This window comes from Dermacentor albipictus, unplaced genomic scaffold (genome assembly GCF_038994185.2).
Source record: "Dermacentor albipictus isolate Rhodes 1998 colony unplaced genomic scaffold, USDA_Dalb.pri_finalv2 scaffold_84, whole genome shotgun sequence".
In the NCBI taxonomy this organism is placed as follows: domain Eukaryota; kingdom Metazoa; phylum Arthropoda; class Arachnida; order Ixodida; family Ixodidae; genus Dermacentor; species Dermacentor albipictus.
Window position 1 is genome coordinate 50,001 of NW_027225638.1, and position 12,500 is coordinate 62,500.

The 12,500-nt window shown below is 55.8% G+C and overlaps 4 non-coding genes across 4 annotated transcripts in view; 3 read left to right on the top strand and 1 right to left on the bottom strand.

Moving 5' to 3' along the window:
- Positions 1 to 2,961: 2,961 nt before the first annotated feature.
- Positions 2,962 to 3,153, bottom strand: LOC139053267 (U2 spliceosomal RNA). The gene has a single exon (XR_011510365.1). It is a non-coding gene; the product is annotated as a U2 spliceosomal RNA (small nuclear RNA).
- Positions 3,154 to 8,025: 4,872 nt separating this feature from the next.
- LOC139053288 (small subunit ribosomal RNA) lies at positions 8,026 to 9,840 on the top strand. Its single transcript, XR_011510385.1, has one exon. It is a non-coding gene; the product is annotated as a small subunit ribosomal RNA (ribosomal RNA).
- Positions 9,841 to 11,077: 1,237 nt separating this feature from the next.
- LOC139053274 (5.8S ribosomal RNA) lies at positions 11,078 to 11,230 on the top strand. The gene has a single exon (XR_011510371.1). It is a non-coding gene; the product is annotated as a 5.8S ribosomal RNA (ribosomal RNA).
- Positions 11,231 to 12,295: 1,065 nt separating this feature from the next.
- The window catches only part of LOC139053244 (large subunit ribosomal RNA), a 3,959-nt gene continuing 3,754 nt past the window's right edge, over positions 12,296 to 12,500 (top strand). Inside the window, exon 1 of the ribosomal RNA XR_011510346.1 lies at positions 12,296 to 12,500. This exon is cut by the window's right edge and continues 3,754 nt beyond it. This is a non-coding gene — a ribosomal RNA (large subunit ribosomal RNA).

The window sequence follows — 12,500 nt, forward strand, 5'->3', positions numbered from 1 at the left end:
TAAATTATGTGCGCGAAACTTTTCTCCATCTGCCACCCGGAACATATTTAAAGAAGAGAGAAAGCAGCCGGGGCCTTGAGATTTCGAAAATGCCGCGCTCTGAAATTTTCACATCAGCCATTGGGAAGATAATTATTATCCGTCACAAACAAAAAAAAAAAACAGCTTTGAAATGAGCATTGATAGTGGCCACGTTTTTTCGGGGCATGTCTTGATGAAATAATTGCAGTTCAGTTCGTTGGTTCAATTGCATTTGTTGGCTCCTTGCAGCATGTCTAGATTTCATCTTTTTCAGTATTCCTAGTGTTCTCATTGTAGTATGAATAACCTGCAGATTTTTCGTTGTTGTTGTTATGCGTTATACAATGCTGAGCGATGTTTTTCCTTTCCTTGAAGCTAGCCATAGAAGTATAAAACTTTCTATAAACTCATTACAATAAGAATCCAGCATACGGTTCATCATCGGCTCGATAAACGTTCGGGAAGTGGCGACTTTTAATGCCGTGATCATGAAGCTTAACAGCAGAGCGTGTTCATCAGATATGCCAGGGGTGACGTAACGCAAGGCGTGAATCGAATCTAAGATTGAAATGGCGTTCTGAATTCTTTTGGTTCCAGATAGAACAAACAAAAATATATAAAAAAAGCATGTCATTGATTGTCATTCAAACCTCAAGAGCGCGTGGAGAAAGTGTTCCGGTTTACATTCGGCAAATCGAAATGAACGGCTAAAATTAACCTATCGTCTGGTTTCATGCGGGAGATCACGTGCGCACGCAAATTTCTTCGTACGGGAATTTTATGAAGTGAAGGCGGCTACAGATCATTTCCTTTGTCTAGTTCATGTTCGTAGGCGCAAATTGCAAACGTAATACTTGGAGGAACGTTTCCACTAATCTACAGGGGCTCTCTCATTTCTCCGATTGCTCGCAAACACATTGCATTGCTAGTCGTGACGTTTCACAGTGACGTTTCACCATGCCCGTCGAAGTTGATTACCAGTACCGCGCCAGCGTCGACCGGCCGGCGAAGCGACGAACTCAGCAGCGCATGCGCGAGGCCCTACAACACCCCAACCGAGCTACCCTGCTTATCGGAGAGAGCGAGTGCGCGTGAACGCGGGCTCGTCTGACGATCTGGATTAAAGAAAAAAAAAAAAGTGTGTCCGAGATATTGACAAAGACAAGTGGTCGCTGTCGCTCTGAGTCTTAGCGCGTTATAGAAAACGTGGGATGGCGGTGCTTCCTCGAGGGTCTAAAAGTACAATCTTCGAACTAGCGCTCCCGGCGGAACGTGGAGCTAGCATCCTTCTTCTTGGAACGGTTTGCAATGGACTGCTTGAATGTGCCGACCACGCGTCACGGGTCGCGTATAGAGCCAACGTTTGGCAAGAACGCGTCTAGCACAACCGATCGCGGTTGCGATAACCCATCGTTGGTAGCGAAAAAAAGAAAGAAAGAAAAAAAAAACACCTACCCGCAGCTTGTTAGCAGTAACCGTAAATGTGGTTCTAAATATAGGTTCGCTGGTCACTGAAACTTTCTCATAACGCACACCACTGTAGTCCAAAAAGAACAAAGCACGCACAATGGATATGATACAGCCGTCACCGCATGATTTCGCGTTTTCCTTATTGCATTACTTTCGTGGGCATGCGCGCTAGGGCCACGCAGGCCAGGAGGCAAGGGGAAAAATAAATAAGAAATGATACGCGATCCTCAGCATTGACTTGGCTGATGTGGCACTCGCATTTATGTTCTTTACCTTAGGCGAGCGCAACGCGCCAACTGAACTCCAATTTCCCATAACGGAAATTCGTATTTGGCCATTTGGTTGTATTTTTGGCTGATGTTCGCGTTTTTCGCCCGAGCATGCGCTTCACTGCGCCGCTCGTTGCCCCTTCAATGCGGCTTCACTGCCCTGCAGGCGTGTTCTGCGTCAAGCCGAACCACCAGGCAAAAAGCCTGGGCGCCGCCATCTTGTTGAGAGCGGCGCCGGGGACACAATCGCGCCTAGCTCATTGAGTTTTCCCCCAAAACTGAACGAAATAGCCTTATTTAAATGAGAAAGATGCCGCGAGTGCCGCAACGAAGGACCTTAAGGATTACCGAAGGGTAACTGAGGGCGACGCGACGAGCTTTGGAAAGAAGAATGATGGGTGTAGCGCTACGGGGGATAAGAATAGAGCAGATTCGGGGGGTGAGCGAACAAACGCGAGCTAATGACACCTTAGTTTAAACCAAGAAAAAGAAATGGGCGTGCGCAGGGCATGCAATGTGGGGGGAAGATCATCAATTAAGGGTTACCGACTGAATTCCAAGAGAAGGGAAGCGTAGCACGGGGTGGCGGAAATTTAGGAGGGCAGATTAGATTAGGAAGGGCGCAGGCACTAGACGGCGACCGTGACCGGGCTTACACGTGACCGGGGTGCTTGGAGAATAATGGGAGAGGTCTTTGCCCTGCAGTGGTCGTAGCCAGCAGGATGATGATGACGAAAAGGTAGCAACAGGTATTCATAACATACAGGTTGGAAAGCTGAGGCACCTCTGAACCCTTGAATATATTTCGCCACACTTGGCCATACGACAAGTTTGTTTTCGAGGCGCTCGGTCCCACTGCAGCGAAAATGTTGCCGGAAATCGGGCACTCCATTTTTGTTTCATAGGGAACCTTTCTTCCACTAGGGCAGCGGATTTTCGCAGGGCGAGCTTGCTGTCGTTTACGGATCAAAGCGATAGTGAACTCCAAAATGCAGTGTTGGCTTTGAGTGGGACTTACATTGATTGCAAAACCCACGGCTAATCACCCTTCCCCCCCCCCCCCCCCCAAGTGGCTCATTACAGCAGACAATCGTTCAGAAACACCGGCATCGTTGCGTATAGTATGGGAATGGTGCGTGTCACGTGAGTGCTCGCTTCGAGCTTGTGTTCTTCATTTTGATTGAATGAAGTCTCACCTAAGTGAGCGGGGGCCGATCCCGGAGGTAGTGCAATACCGGGCCGACCTGCGGCGGAGGTGAAGCAGGCTTCAAGCACTCCGCCAACTTCCAAAAATAGGTTTAATATCGTGGGTCCATATAGAACCCGTATCAGATATTAAGCTGATAAGAACAGATACTACACTTTGATCTTAGCCAAAAGGCCGAGAAGCGATGTCTTTCTGTCTTTCACTTCACTCCATTGTACCACTGCCTTGTGGGTGCCCTGGCGACATTGGTAACCTCAGCAACAGCGTGGGCAATCTTATAAAACCCAGCCCGTCTAGAGACTCTATGCTCTCTATCTCGCGAATCAACTCGCGACGCCTCAGTCTTTCACTGTTAACGAAACGCCGTCGCGTAGAAACGAGACCCGAGCGCAAGCTTGTTCGCAAGGCAAAACCAACGAAGGCAACCTCGTAGAAAACGGAACAGGCGAGCGGAAAACACGCGCAAGGGGAATGCTTACTTCCGTCTGAATGCGACCGCTCAAGGCGGCTTTCTTTGAGGCCTTCGTTTCAAGCCCGTGCGCAAGTGTAATACACTACGCGCATTTCCCTCATTTCCTTTTATTTACCGCAAGGCCCACTGAAAGTTTTCATACGGCACAGGCCGGGACGGATTGCAACGTGTCGATTCGACCGCTAGAATTAGGTAGCGCGCCTCATGTACGAATGAAAGAGAATGAAAAAAAAAAAATAAATAAATATAGAAAAGGCTGCGCACTCCTTCCAACCGGAAACATAGAGGGCAGGAAGATCGCCATGTGGAGCACAGGTGTTGTTAAAAAAGAAAGAAAGAAAGAAAGAAATAGCGCTACCCCATCATCTTTACCGTGTGCGTGTATACACACACACGCACACATATGCACGCGCACGCACGCGCGCGCGCGCACGCACACACACACACACACACACACACACACACACACACACATACGCACACATGCTAGCATAGCTTAAGCACAGCTGGAAAGCTCAGCCTTGCGCAAGAAAAAAGGACCACGCCCTTTCGCAAGCCCCTTTGAAACTTTTAAATGAGAAACATGTGTACAGCGAGGTCGTTCGAAACTGGCGCGAAAACGCATCCGCGCCATCTGTGTGCGGAACTAGGAAAACCTACGGCCTTCGCCATACAGAAAGAAAGGTAGATGGCGCGAGCTAACGCTCCGTTGCATACTAAGAACGAGAGCTAGTGAATAATGGCAGAAACGTCTTGGGAAGAGAGAAAAAAACAACAACAACAAAAAAAAAGAAAGACACGCAAGTTGTTGGCTCGCGCAAGCATTCTATTTTACAGCGAGTAAAGAGCATAGCAACTTCTCACAAGAGCAGCAAGAAAGACAAGAAGAACGTGAGAGAGGGGGAGAAACAGGCGCGTTTCTTTGGAATGCAGAGCATGCTGCACACACTATGAAGTGCCAAAGAGACGGGGAAAGCAGATGGCGCGATTGTGTATGTCCTCAAAGCTTGAAAACAATTTCTAAACTACAAGGTGTGCCGAAGTCCGCCTACTCTCATCAGGTTGCTCCCGCCTCCAATTGCATTTAAATTAAAATTACAGTCGCCTCAGAGGCAGAGAGAGAGAGAGAGAGAGAGAAAATGTGTACACTTGCTTCGCGCAGCTGCACCCGTTCAAATTTTACAGCAACAAGAGCACTCCCGCAGGCACAAAGTCCGCTGCCGCGTCCGCCGGGGCGGAATGCACTCGCTTCCGTAAATTGTCGTGCGGCAGACTGCTGCATCGTAGCACACCTGAAACCGCGCAGACGTCAGCGATCGCCGCGAGATCGCTGCGAGCGCTAAAGTCCGAAACCACGTCCGCCGGGGCGGCGGGAGCTCGATACCCCTTCACGAAACTTCTGCGTGTACACCGCCGCACGGCCACGGCGGAGTCGCTGGCATCCTGCGCGCAGTTGCATTGCGTCGCGCCGGGAATCGTTGAAGCCCCACGCAGACGTCGGCGTCGGCCCCGACCTGGCTGCGAGCGCTCGAAGAGACCAAGTCCGAAGCCACGTGAGCCGGGGCGGTGTGAGCGCGACTAAGTCCGAGACGACGTCAGCCGGGGCGGCGTGAGCGAGACCAAGTCCGAGACTACGTCAGCCGGGGCGGCGTGAGCGAGACCAAGTCCGAGACTACGTCAGCCGGGGCGTCGACTAAGTCCGAGACGACGTCAGCCGGGGCGTCGAGCACGCCGCGGTCGCTTTTCCCACTCTTACTCGAAAAATGGCGAAGGGGCCGCGCTAGCGTGCCTTGAATCGGTGAGCGGCGGTACCGCGGCGATCGCGAGAGCTCAAATCGGCCGTGCCAAGGCCAAATATTGGCGCTCGGCTCGGCGCAGTACGCCGCCTTGTCGCACGAGTACGGCCCCGTGGAGGTCTGGTCACTTATCGCTGCTCTTATAAGGGGCCGTACCGCCCTGGCCGACGTTGTACCGTAGTGCCGTTTTCGGCTTGCGCGTGTTCGTGGTGGTGTCCGCGCACCGCTCCGCACTCGAGAATCGTGCCCACGACGACGCGAGCGCTCGGAAGAGACGCAAGTCCGAAACCACGTGAGCCGGGGCGGTGTGAGCGCGACTAAGTCCGAGACGACGTCAGCCGGGGCGGCGTGAGCGAGACTAAGTCCGAGACTACGTCAGCCGGGGCGTCGACCAAGTCCGAGACGACGTCAGCCGGGGCGTCGAGCACGCCGCGCGCGCTTTTCCCACTCTTACTCGAAAAATGGCGAAGGGGCCGCGCTAGCGTGCCTTGAATCGGTGAGCGGCGGTACCGCGGCGATCGCGAGAGCTCAAATCGGCCGTGCCAAAGCCAAATATTGGCGCTCGGCTCGGCGCAGTACGCCGCCTTGTCGCACGAGTACGGCCCCGTGGAGGTCTGGTCACTTATCGCTGCTCTTATAAGGGGCCGTACCGCCCTGGCCGACGTTGTACCGTAGTGCCGTTTTCGGCTTGCGCGTGTTCGTGGTGGTGTCCGCGCACCGCTCCGCACTCGAGAATCGTGCCCACGACGACGCGAGCGCTCGGAAGAGACGAAAGTCCGAAACCACATGAGCCGGGGCGGTGTGAGCGCGACTAAGTCCGAGACGACGTCAGCCGGGGCGGCGTGAGCGAGACTAAGTCCGAGACTACGTCAGCCGGGGCGACGAGCACGCCGCGCGCGCTTTTCGCACTCTTACTCGAAAAATGGCGAAGGGGCCGCGCTAGCGTGCCTTGAATCGGTGAGCGGCGGTACCGCGGCGATCGCGAGAGCTCAAATCGGCCGTGCCAAGGCCAAATATTGGCGCTCGGCTCGGCGCAGTACGCCGCCTTGTCGCACGAGTACGGCCCCGTGGAGATCTGGTCACTTATCGCTGCTCATATAAGGGGGCCGTACCGCCCTGGCCGACGTTGTACCGTAGTGCCATTTTCGGCTTGCGCGTGTTCGTGGTGGTGTCCGCGCACCGCTCCGCACTCGAGAATCGTGCCCACGACGACGCGAGCGCTCGGAAGAGACGGAAGTCCGAAACCACGTGAGCCGGGGCGGTGTGAGCGCGACTAAGTCCGAGACGACGTCAGCCGGGGCGGCGTGAGCGAGACTAAGTCCGAGACTACGTCAGCCGGGGCGACGAGCACGCCGCGCGCGCTTTTCGCACTCTTACTCGAAAAATGGCGAAGGGGCCGCGCTAGCGTGCCTTGAATCGGTGAGCGGCGGTACCGCGGCGATCGCGAGAGCTCAAATCGGCCGTGCCAAGGCCAAATATTGGCGCTCGGCTCGGCGCAGTACGCCGCCTTGTCGCACGAGTACGGCCCCGTGGAGATCTGGTCACTTATCGCTGCTCATATAAGGGGGCCGTACCGCCCTGGCCGACGTTGTACCGTAGTGCCGTTTTCGGCTTGCGCGTGTTCGTGGTGGTGTCCGCGCACCGCTCCGCACTCGAGAATCGTGCCCACGACGACGCGAGCGCTCGGAAGAGACAGAAGTCCGAAACCACCTGAGCCGGGCCGCGGCGGGAGCTCGACGCCCGTCACGCAACTTTGGCGTACAAGCCACCGCACGGCCGCGACTGAGTCGTCGCCACCGTCCGGCTGGCTGCACTATAGCACGCCGGGAACCGGGAAAGAACCGCGCAGAGGTCGTCGTTTTGCCGCGGCGTTGGCGCGAGCGCGCGAAGAGACAAAGTCCGAAACGGCGTCAGCCGGGGTGTCGAGCACGCCGCCCGCGCCGGTCGCACTCGTGCTCGGAAACGGCGAAAGGGCCGCGCTAGCGTGCGGCCCCGTAGGGGCACAGAAAGGCGATTGTTCTGGAAACCGCGCTGTCCATAGGCGAGAGATTGCCGTTCGCGCATTCGGTCGACGCGCTGCGCTTTCACGACTTCGGCATTGCGCTGCCGACGTAAGCTTTCCATCTCGCTCGCGGCGCTGCGAGGCGGCACGATTTTCGCCAAACGCTCGTCGAAAGTGGCACGAGTACGGCCCCATGGAGATTTGGGAACTTATCGCTGCTATTATATGGGGGTCCCAGAGAGCAGTCGCCCCCAAAAGCGACCTGGGTGTTTGATATGCGGCGGGCTTCGTGCCCGTCAAGCGTGTCCCCGGTATCGCTCCCGTGGATCCCACAGCTGACGTCTGCAGCCTCATCCGCTTGATGCGTTAGGGGCTGGTTGTCGGACGACGCTTTCTCCACGATATCGAGTTGTGTTCCGCATCGTCCTCGGACGAGTCAAATGCGAAAGCGCCGAAGGCGCGGGCGTGACCCGTCGCCTGGCGGCTTTGCCGTCTCGGCTACGTTGCAAGTGTCGGTCGGTCCACCTGTGCTGCGGGCTCAAGAGAAACCGCAAGCCGTGATCGAGTCGACACAACCAGTCTATCGAGAATGTTGCGTGCTTCTTGCCGCGTGGCGATACCCGGCCCTTCGGGGAGGGCGCCGTAGCGAGCTCGAACGCCGTCGTCTCGGACTGTGCAAAGTGCTACTCTTTGCAAGAACGAAGCGTGCTGGGGCGCCTGAAGGTGGCCTCGGCATCGCAAAAACGGCGTCCGGCCTGCTTGACAGGCGGGACGCGCAGTTGAACGATTACCTGGTTGATCCTGCCAGTAATCATATGCTTGTCTCAAAGATTAAGCCATGCATGTCTAAGTACATGCCGAAATAAGGCGAAACCGCGAATGGCTCATTAAATCAGTTATGGTTCCTTAGATCGTTTCTTCCTACTTGGATAACTGTGGCAATTCTAGAGCTAATACATGCAGTGAGCCTGAAGCCCTTTGGGCGACGGGTGCTTTTATTAGACCAAGATCGATCGGGTTTCGGCCCGTATTGTGTGGTGACTCTGGATAACTTTGTGCTGATCGCATGGCCACGAGCCGGCGACGTTTCTTTCAAGTGTCTGCCTTATCAACTTTCGATGGTAGGTTACTTGCTTACCATGGTTGTTACGGGTAACGGAGAATCAGGGTTCGATTCCGGAGAGGGAGCCTGAGAAACGGCTACCACATCCAAGGAAGGCAGCAGGCGCGCAAATTACCCACTCCCGGCACGGGGAGGTAGTGACGAAAAATAACAATACGGGACTCTTTTGAGGCCCCGTAATTGAAATGAGTACACTCTAAATCCTTTAACGAGGATCAATTGGAGGGCAAGTCTGGTGCCAGCAGCCGCGGTAATTCCAGCTCCAATAGCGTATACTAAAGCTGCTGCGGTTAAAAAGCTCGTAGTTGGATCTCAGTTCCAGACGAGTAGTGCATCTACCCGATGCGACGGCTCGGACTGAACATCATGCCGGTCCTTTCTTGGTGCACTTCATTGTGTGCCTCGAGAAGGCCGGTGCTTTTACTTTGAAAAAATTAGAGTGCTCAACGCAGGCGAGTCGCCTGAATAAACTTGCATGGAATAATAGAACAAGACCTCGTTTCTGTTCTGTTGGTTTTTGGAATACGAGGTAATGATTAAGAGGGACAGACGGGGGCATTCGTATTGCGGCGCTAGAGGTGAAATTCTTGGACCGTCGCAAGACGAACTACTGCGAAAGCATTTGCCAAGAATGTTTTCTTTGATCAAGAACGAAAGTCAGAGGTTCGAAGGCGATCAGATACCGCCCTAGTTCTGACCATAAACGATGCCAACCAGCGATCCGCCTGAGTTACTCAAATGACTCGGCGGGCAGCTTCCGGGAAACCAAAGTGTTTGGGTTCCGGGGGAAGTATGGTTGCAAAGCTGAAACTTAAAGGAATTGACGGAAGGGCACCACCAGGAGTGGAGCCTGCGGCTTAATTTGACTCAACACGGGAAAACTTACCCGGCCCGGACACTGGGAGGATTGACAGATTGAGAGCTCTTTCTTGATTCGGTGGATGGTGGTGCATGGCCGTTCTTAGTTGGTGGAGCGATTTGTCTGGTTAATTCCGATAACGAACGAGACTCTAGCCTATTAAATAGGTGCGGGGTTCCCAGCACCTTACAACCTTCTTAGAGGGACAAGCGGCTCCTAGCCGCACGAAACAGAGCAATAACAGGTCTGTGATGCCCTTAGATGTCCGGGGCCGCACGCGCGCTACACTGAAGGAAGCAGCGTGTCTTTATCCCTGTCTGAAAAGACTGGGTAACCCGTGGAACTTCTTTCGTGATTGGGATAGGGGCTTGCAATTGTTCCCCTTGAACGAGGAATTCCCAGTAAGCGCGAGTCATAAGCTCGCGTTGATTACGTCCCTGCCCTTTGTACACACCGCCCGTCGCTACTACCGATTGAATGATTTAGTGAGGTCTTCGGACCGATGTCCGGCGCGGCCTTTCGGTTGCGCCGGTCTGTTGGAAAGATGACCAAACTTGATCATTTAGAGGAAGTAAAAGTCGTAACAAGGTTTCCGTAGGTGAACCTGCGGAAGGATCATTACCGGATTGTTCGAGGGTGACGAGCGCCATTGTTTCTACCCCGTGTGGGTGAAGCAGCTCGCTGCGCCCGACGCTTTCCGCCGCTGGCCCCGCTTGGACGCGGGGACGGCTATACCCGAACATGCCGGGGATTGCCCGAATTTCGAAGGGCGCCCCGTGCCAAATTTGTTGCGCCCAGTGGACGCCGGCTGCAACCTTGGACGGTTGGCTTGGCCGCGCCCGCGGGTAGAAACGGCGTAACGCACACTGTTGGGTGGGCTTTCTGAAGTCCGCCTCGGCACTCTTGCGCGGAATGGGAGTAAGACGACCCGACCTGCTGCTCTTGCCCAGTACGAGGGGAACGGCGAAGCGTGCGGTCGGTCAAGGAACTGACGGTCGAGAGCTAATGCCGCTGCCGCTTAGTACACACGGAACCGTGGTGCGAGCGCTCTCCCGTCCTCCGCGGCAAACGCTGCCGAGTCTGAAAAGGCTGGCGGCTGCCGGTCGCTTCCTGCGGCGAGTGTGGAGTAACGACCCGACTTTGTTGCTGCCCAAGTACTAAAGGAACGGTGCGGCGCTCGGTCGGTCATGGAACCGGCGGTATTGAGGGTGCGGCTGCCAAGTACGGAAGGAACCGTGGCCTAAAGCACTCTCCCGTCCTCCGCGGCAAATTCCACCGCGCCCGAAAGGGCCGGAGGCTGCCGGTCGGCTCCCGCTCGTGACGCGCGAGGTGTCGAGTTCGCGGTTCAATGCGACGACGTCTGCAGGCTATTTGCCCGCCGCCGAGGGAAAGGCGGCGTTGCTGCGAAGTACCGAAGGAAACGCGGCTTTGCTACGTCGGAAGCGTTCTGCGGTTTGCGGACTTGTGCGCTTTGGGAAGGCGCCGCACGTCGAAAGAGGAAGTACGGACAGACGAGGGACTGTAATCCCGTATTCGAACGCACTTGCGGCCAGGCCCTTGCTGGCTTCGTCTTCCGCCTCAAGTAGACTTGTTGTGGCTCCGGCGCAGAGAGCCGTCCCTGGCACTGGCCGAGTGGCTTTGGAGAGCTGCGCGAGTACGCGCGCGCCAAGCTCTTGTCTTTCGTCTCGAGTAGGCTGTTGGATCAGCAGCGGTCATGCGGAAACGCGTGACCGCCGAACGAAAGAGCGAAACAGGAGTAGCGCACGCCGAAAGGCGCTCTTCGAAACCACACACAGGGAGACGCCACGTGCCTGAAACACTGGTTGTACTGTACTGAATTGAACAAACTATTTTTCACGACTCTAAGCGGTGGATCACTCGGTTCTCGGGTCGATGAAGAACGCAGCCAGCTGCGAGACTTGGTGTGAATTGCAGGACACACTGAGCACTGATTCTTTGAACGCACATTGCGGCCTTGGGTCTTCCCTTGGCTTCGTCTGTCTGAGGGTCGGATCACATATCAAGAGAGCCTTCGGCGCACAGGGAACGTGCGTCCGTCGACTCGTTTTGACCGCGTCGGCATCATGGACAGTACGTTGAGCGCTGAAGCCACGCGCCAGCAACCTCACGAGAAGGAGACGGTGGCGAGCCGTCGTGCCAAATCTTCGAAGAGACGGAAACGAGGCATTACTACTGCAGCGTGACGAGTGCGCGCCTCTGGCAAGACCGCCGCAGGATGGAGTCGGATACCTGCAGGGAAAGAGCGGTCCAAGCTCGAGGCGCGAACGTCTGTTGCCTTGTAGCGCGCACCTTTGCGAGAGAGTCGGAAGCGATCGCAATTTGCGTTGTTTGCCTTCGGAGTACGTCGAGCTCCAGAGCTGGTCGCTCGCTCACGTCACCGCAGCTGTGTGGGCGCCCTTCCGGGCTTCGTCGCACGAATGGGAATCGGCAGATTCGTGCGAGGAGCGGGGAGGAGAAGGGTGGCCCCCGAAAGCGGTTCGACGCGAGAGCGCCGTCTGCGAGCGAGAAGAGCACGGCACGGCGGAGAATTGCCGCGAGACGGAAAATGTCTCCCTCGAGAGCGTTGGCCGAGCTGAAGCGTTCCGTCGTAGTCCGCCGTCGGTCCAAGTGCTTCGCAGTCTCTGTCCCCTTAAGACTGGGCCACTCCAGTTGGGGCAGGGGCGACGCTACACGAGACGATGCCTCCCGCCAGGTTTTAGTCGCCCCTGCGGTGCCCGCTGAAGCGGCGCGCTGCTAAGGCGATCTTTGCCTCGGTGGTGTTTTGGGCTTCAGACACGGTCGCTTACCACGCAACTGCTCGTGCGCCGCACGCGTGCAGGCGGTTCACCGCCTGCCAGCCTCGTCTATAAGTAGCTCCGTGTTGGGCGAAGGACGTGGTAGGGCGTCGCACTCGGTTGGCGCTGGGTTTTCGAACGTGTCGAGTCCGTTTCGGCATGTACCGCTCGTATGACGCACGCGCGCAGGCGTTGTGCCGCCTGCCAGCCTCGTCCGTAAGGACGTGGCAGGGCGTCGTACTCGGTCGTGCTGGAATGGGCGAAAGCGATGTATCCGTTGTCGACCTCAGATCAGGCGAGACAACCCGCTGAATTTAAGCATATCACTAAGCGGAGGAAAAGAAACCAACAGGGATTCCCTGAGTAGCTGCGAGCGAAACGGGACCGAGCCCAGCACCGAATCCCCCGTCCTTGCAGGCGGTCGGGAAATGTGGTGTATGGGAGGCGACGTTCTCGGGTGTTTGCGACGGTGCAAGTCCCCCTGAC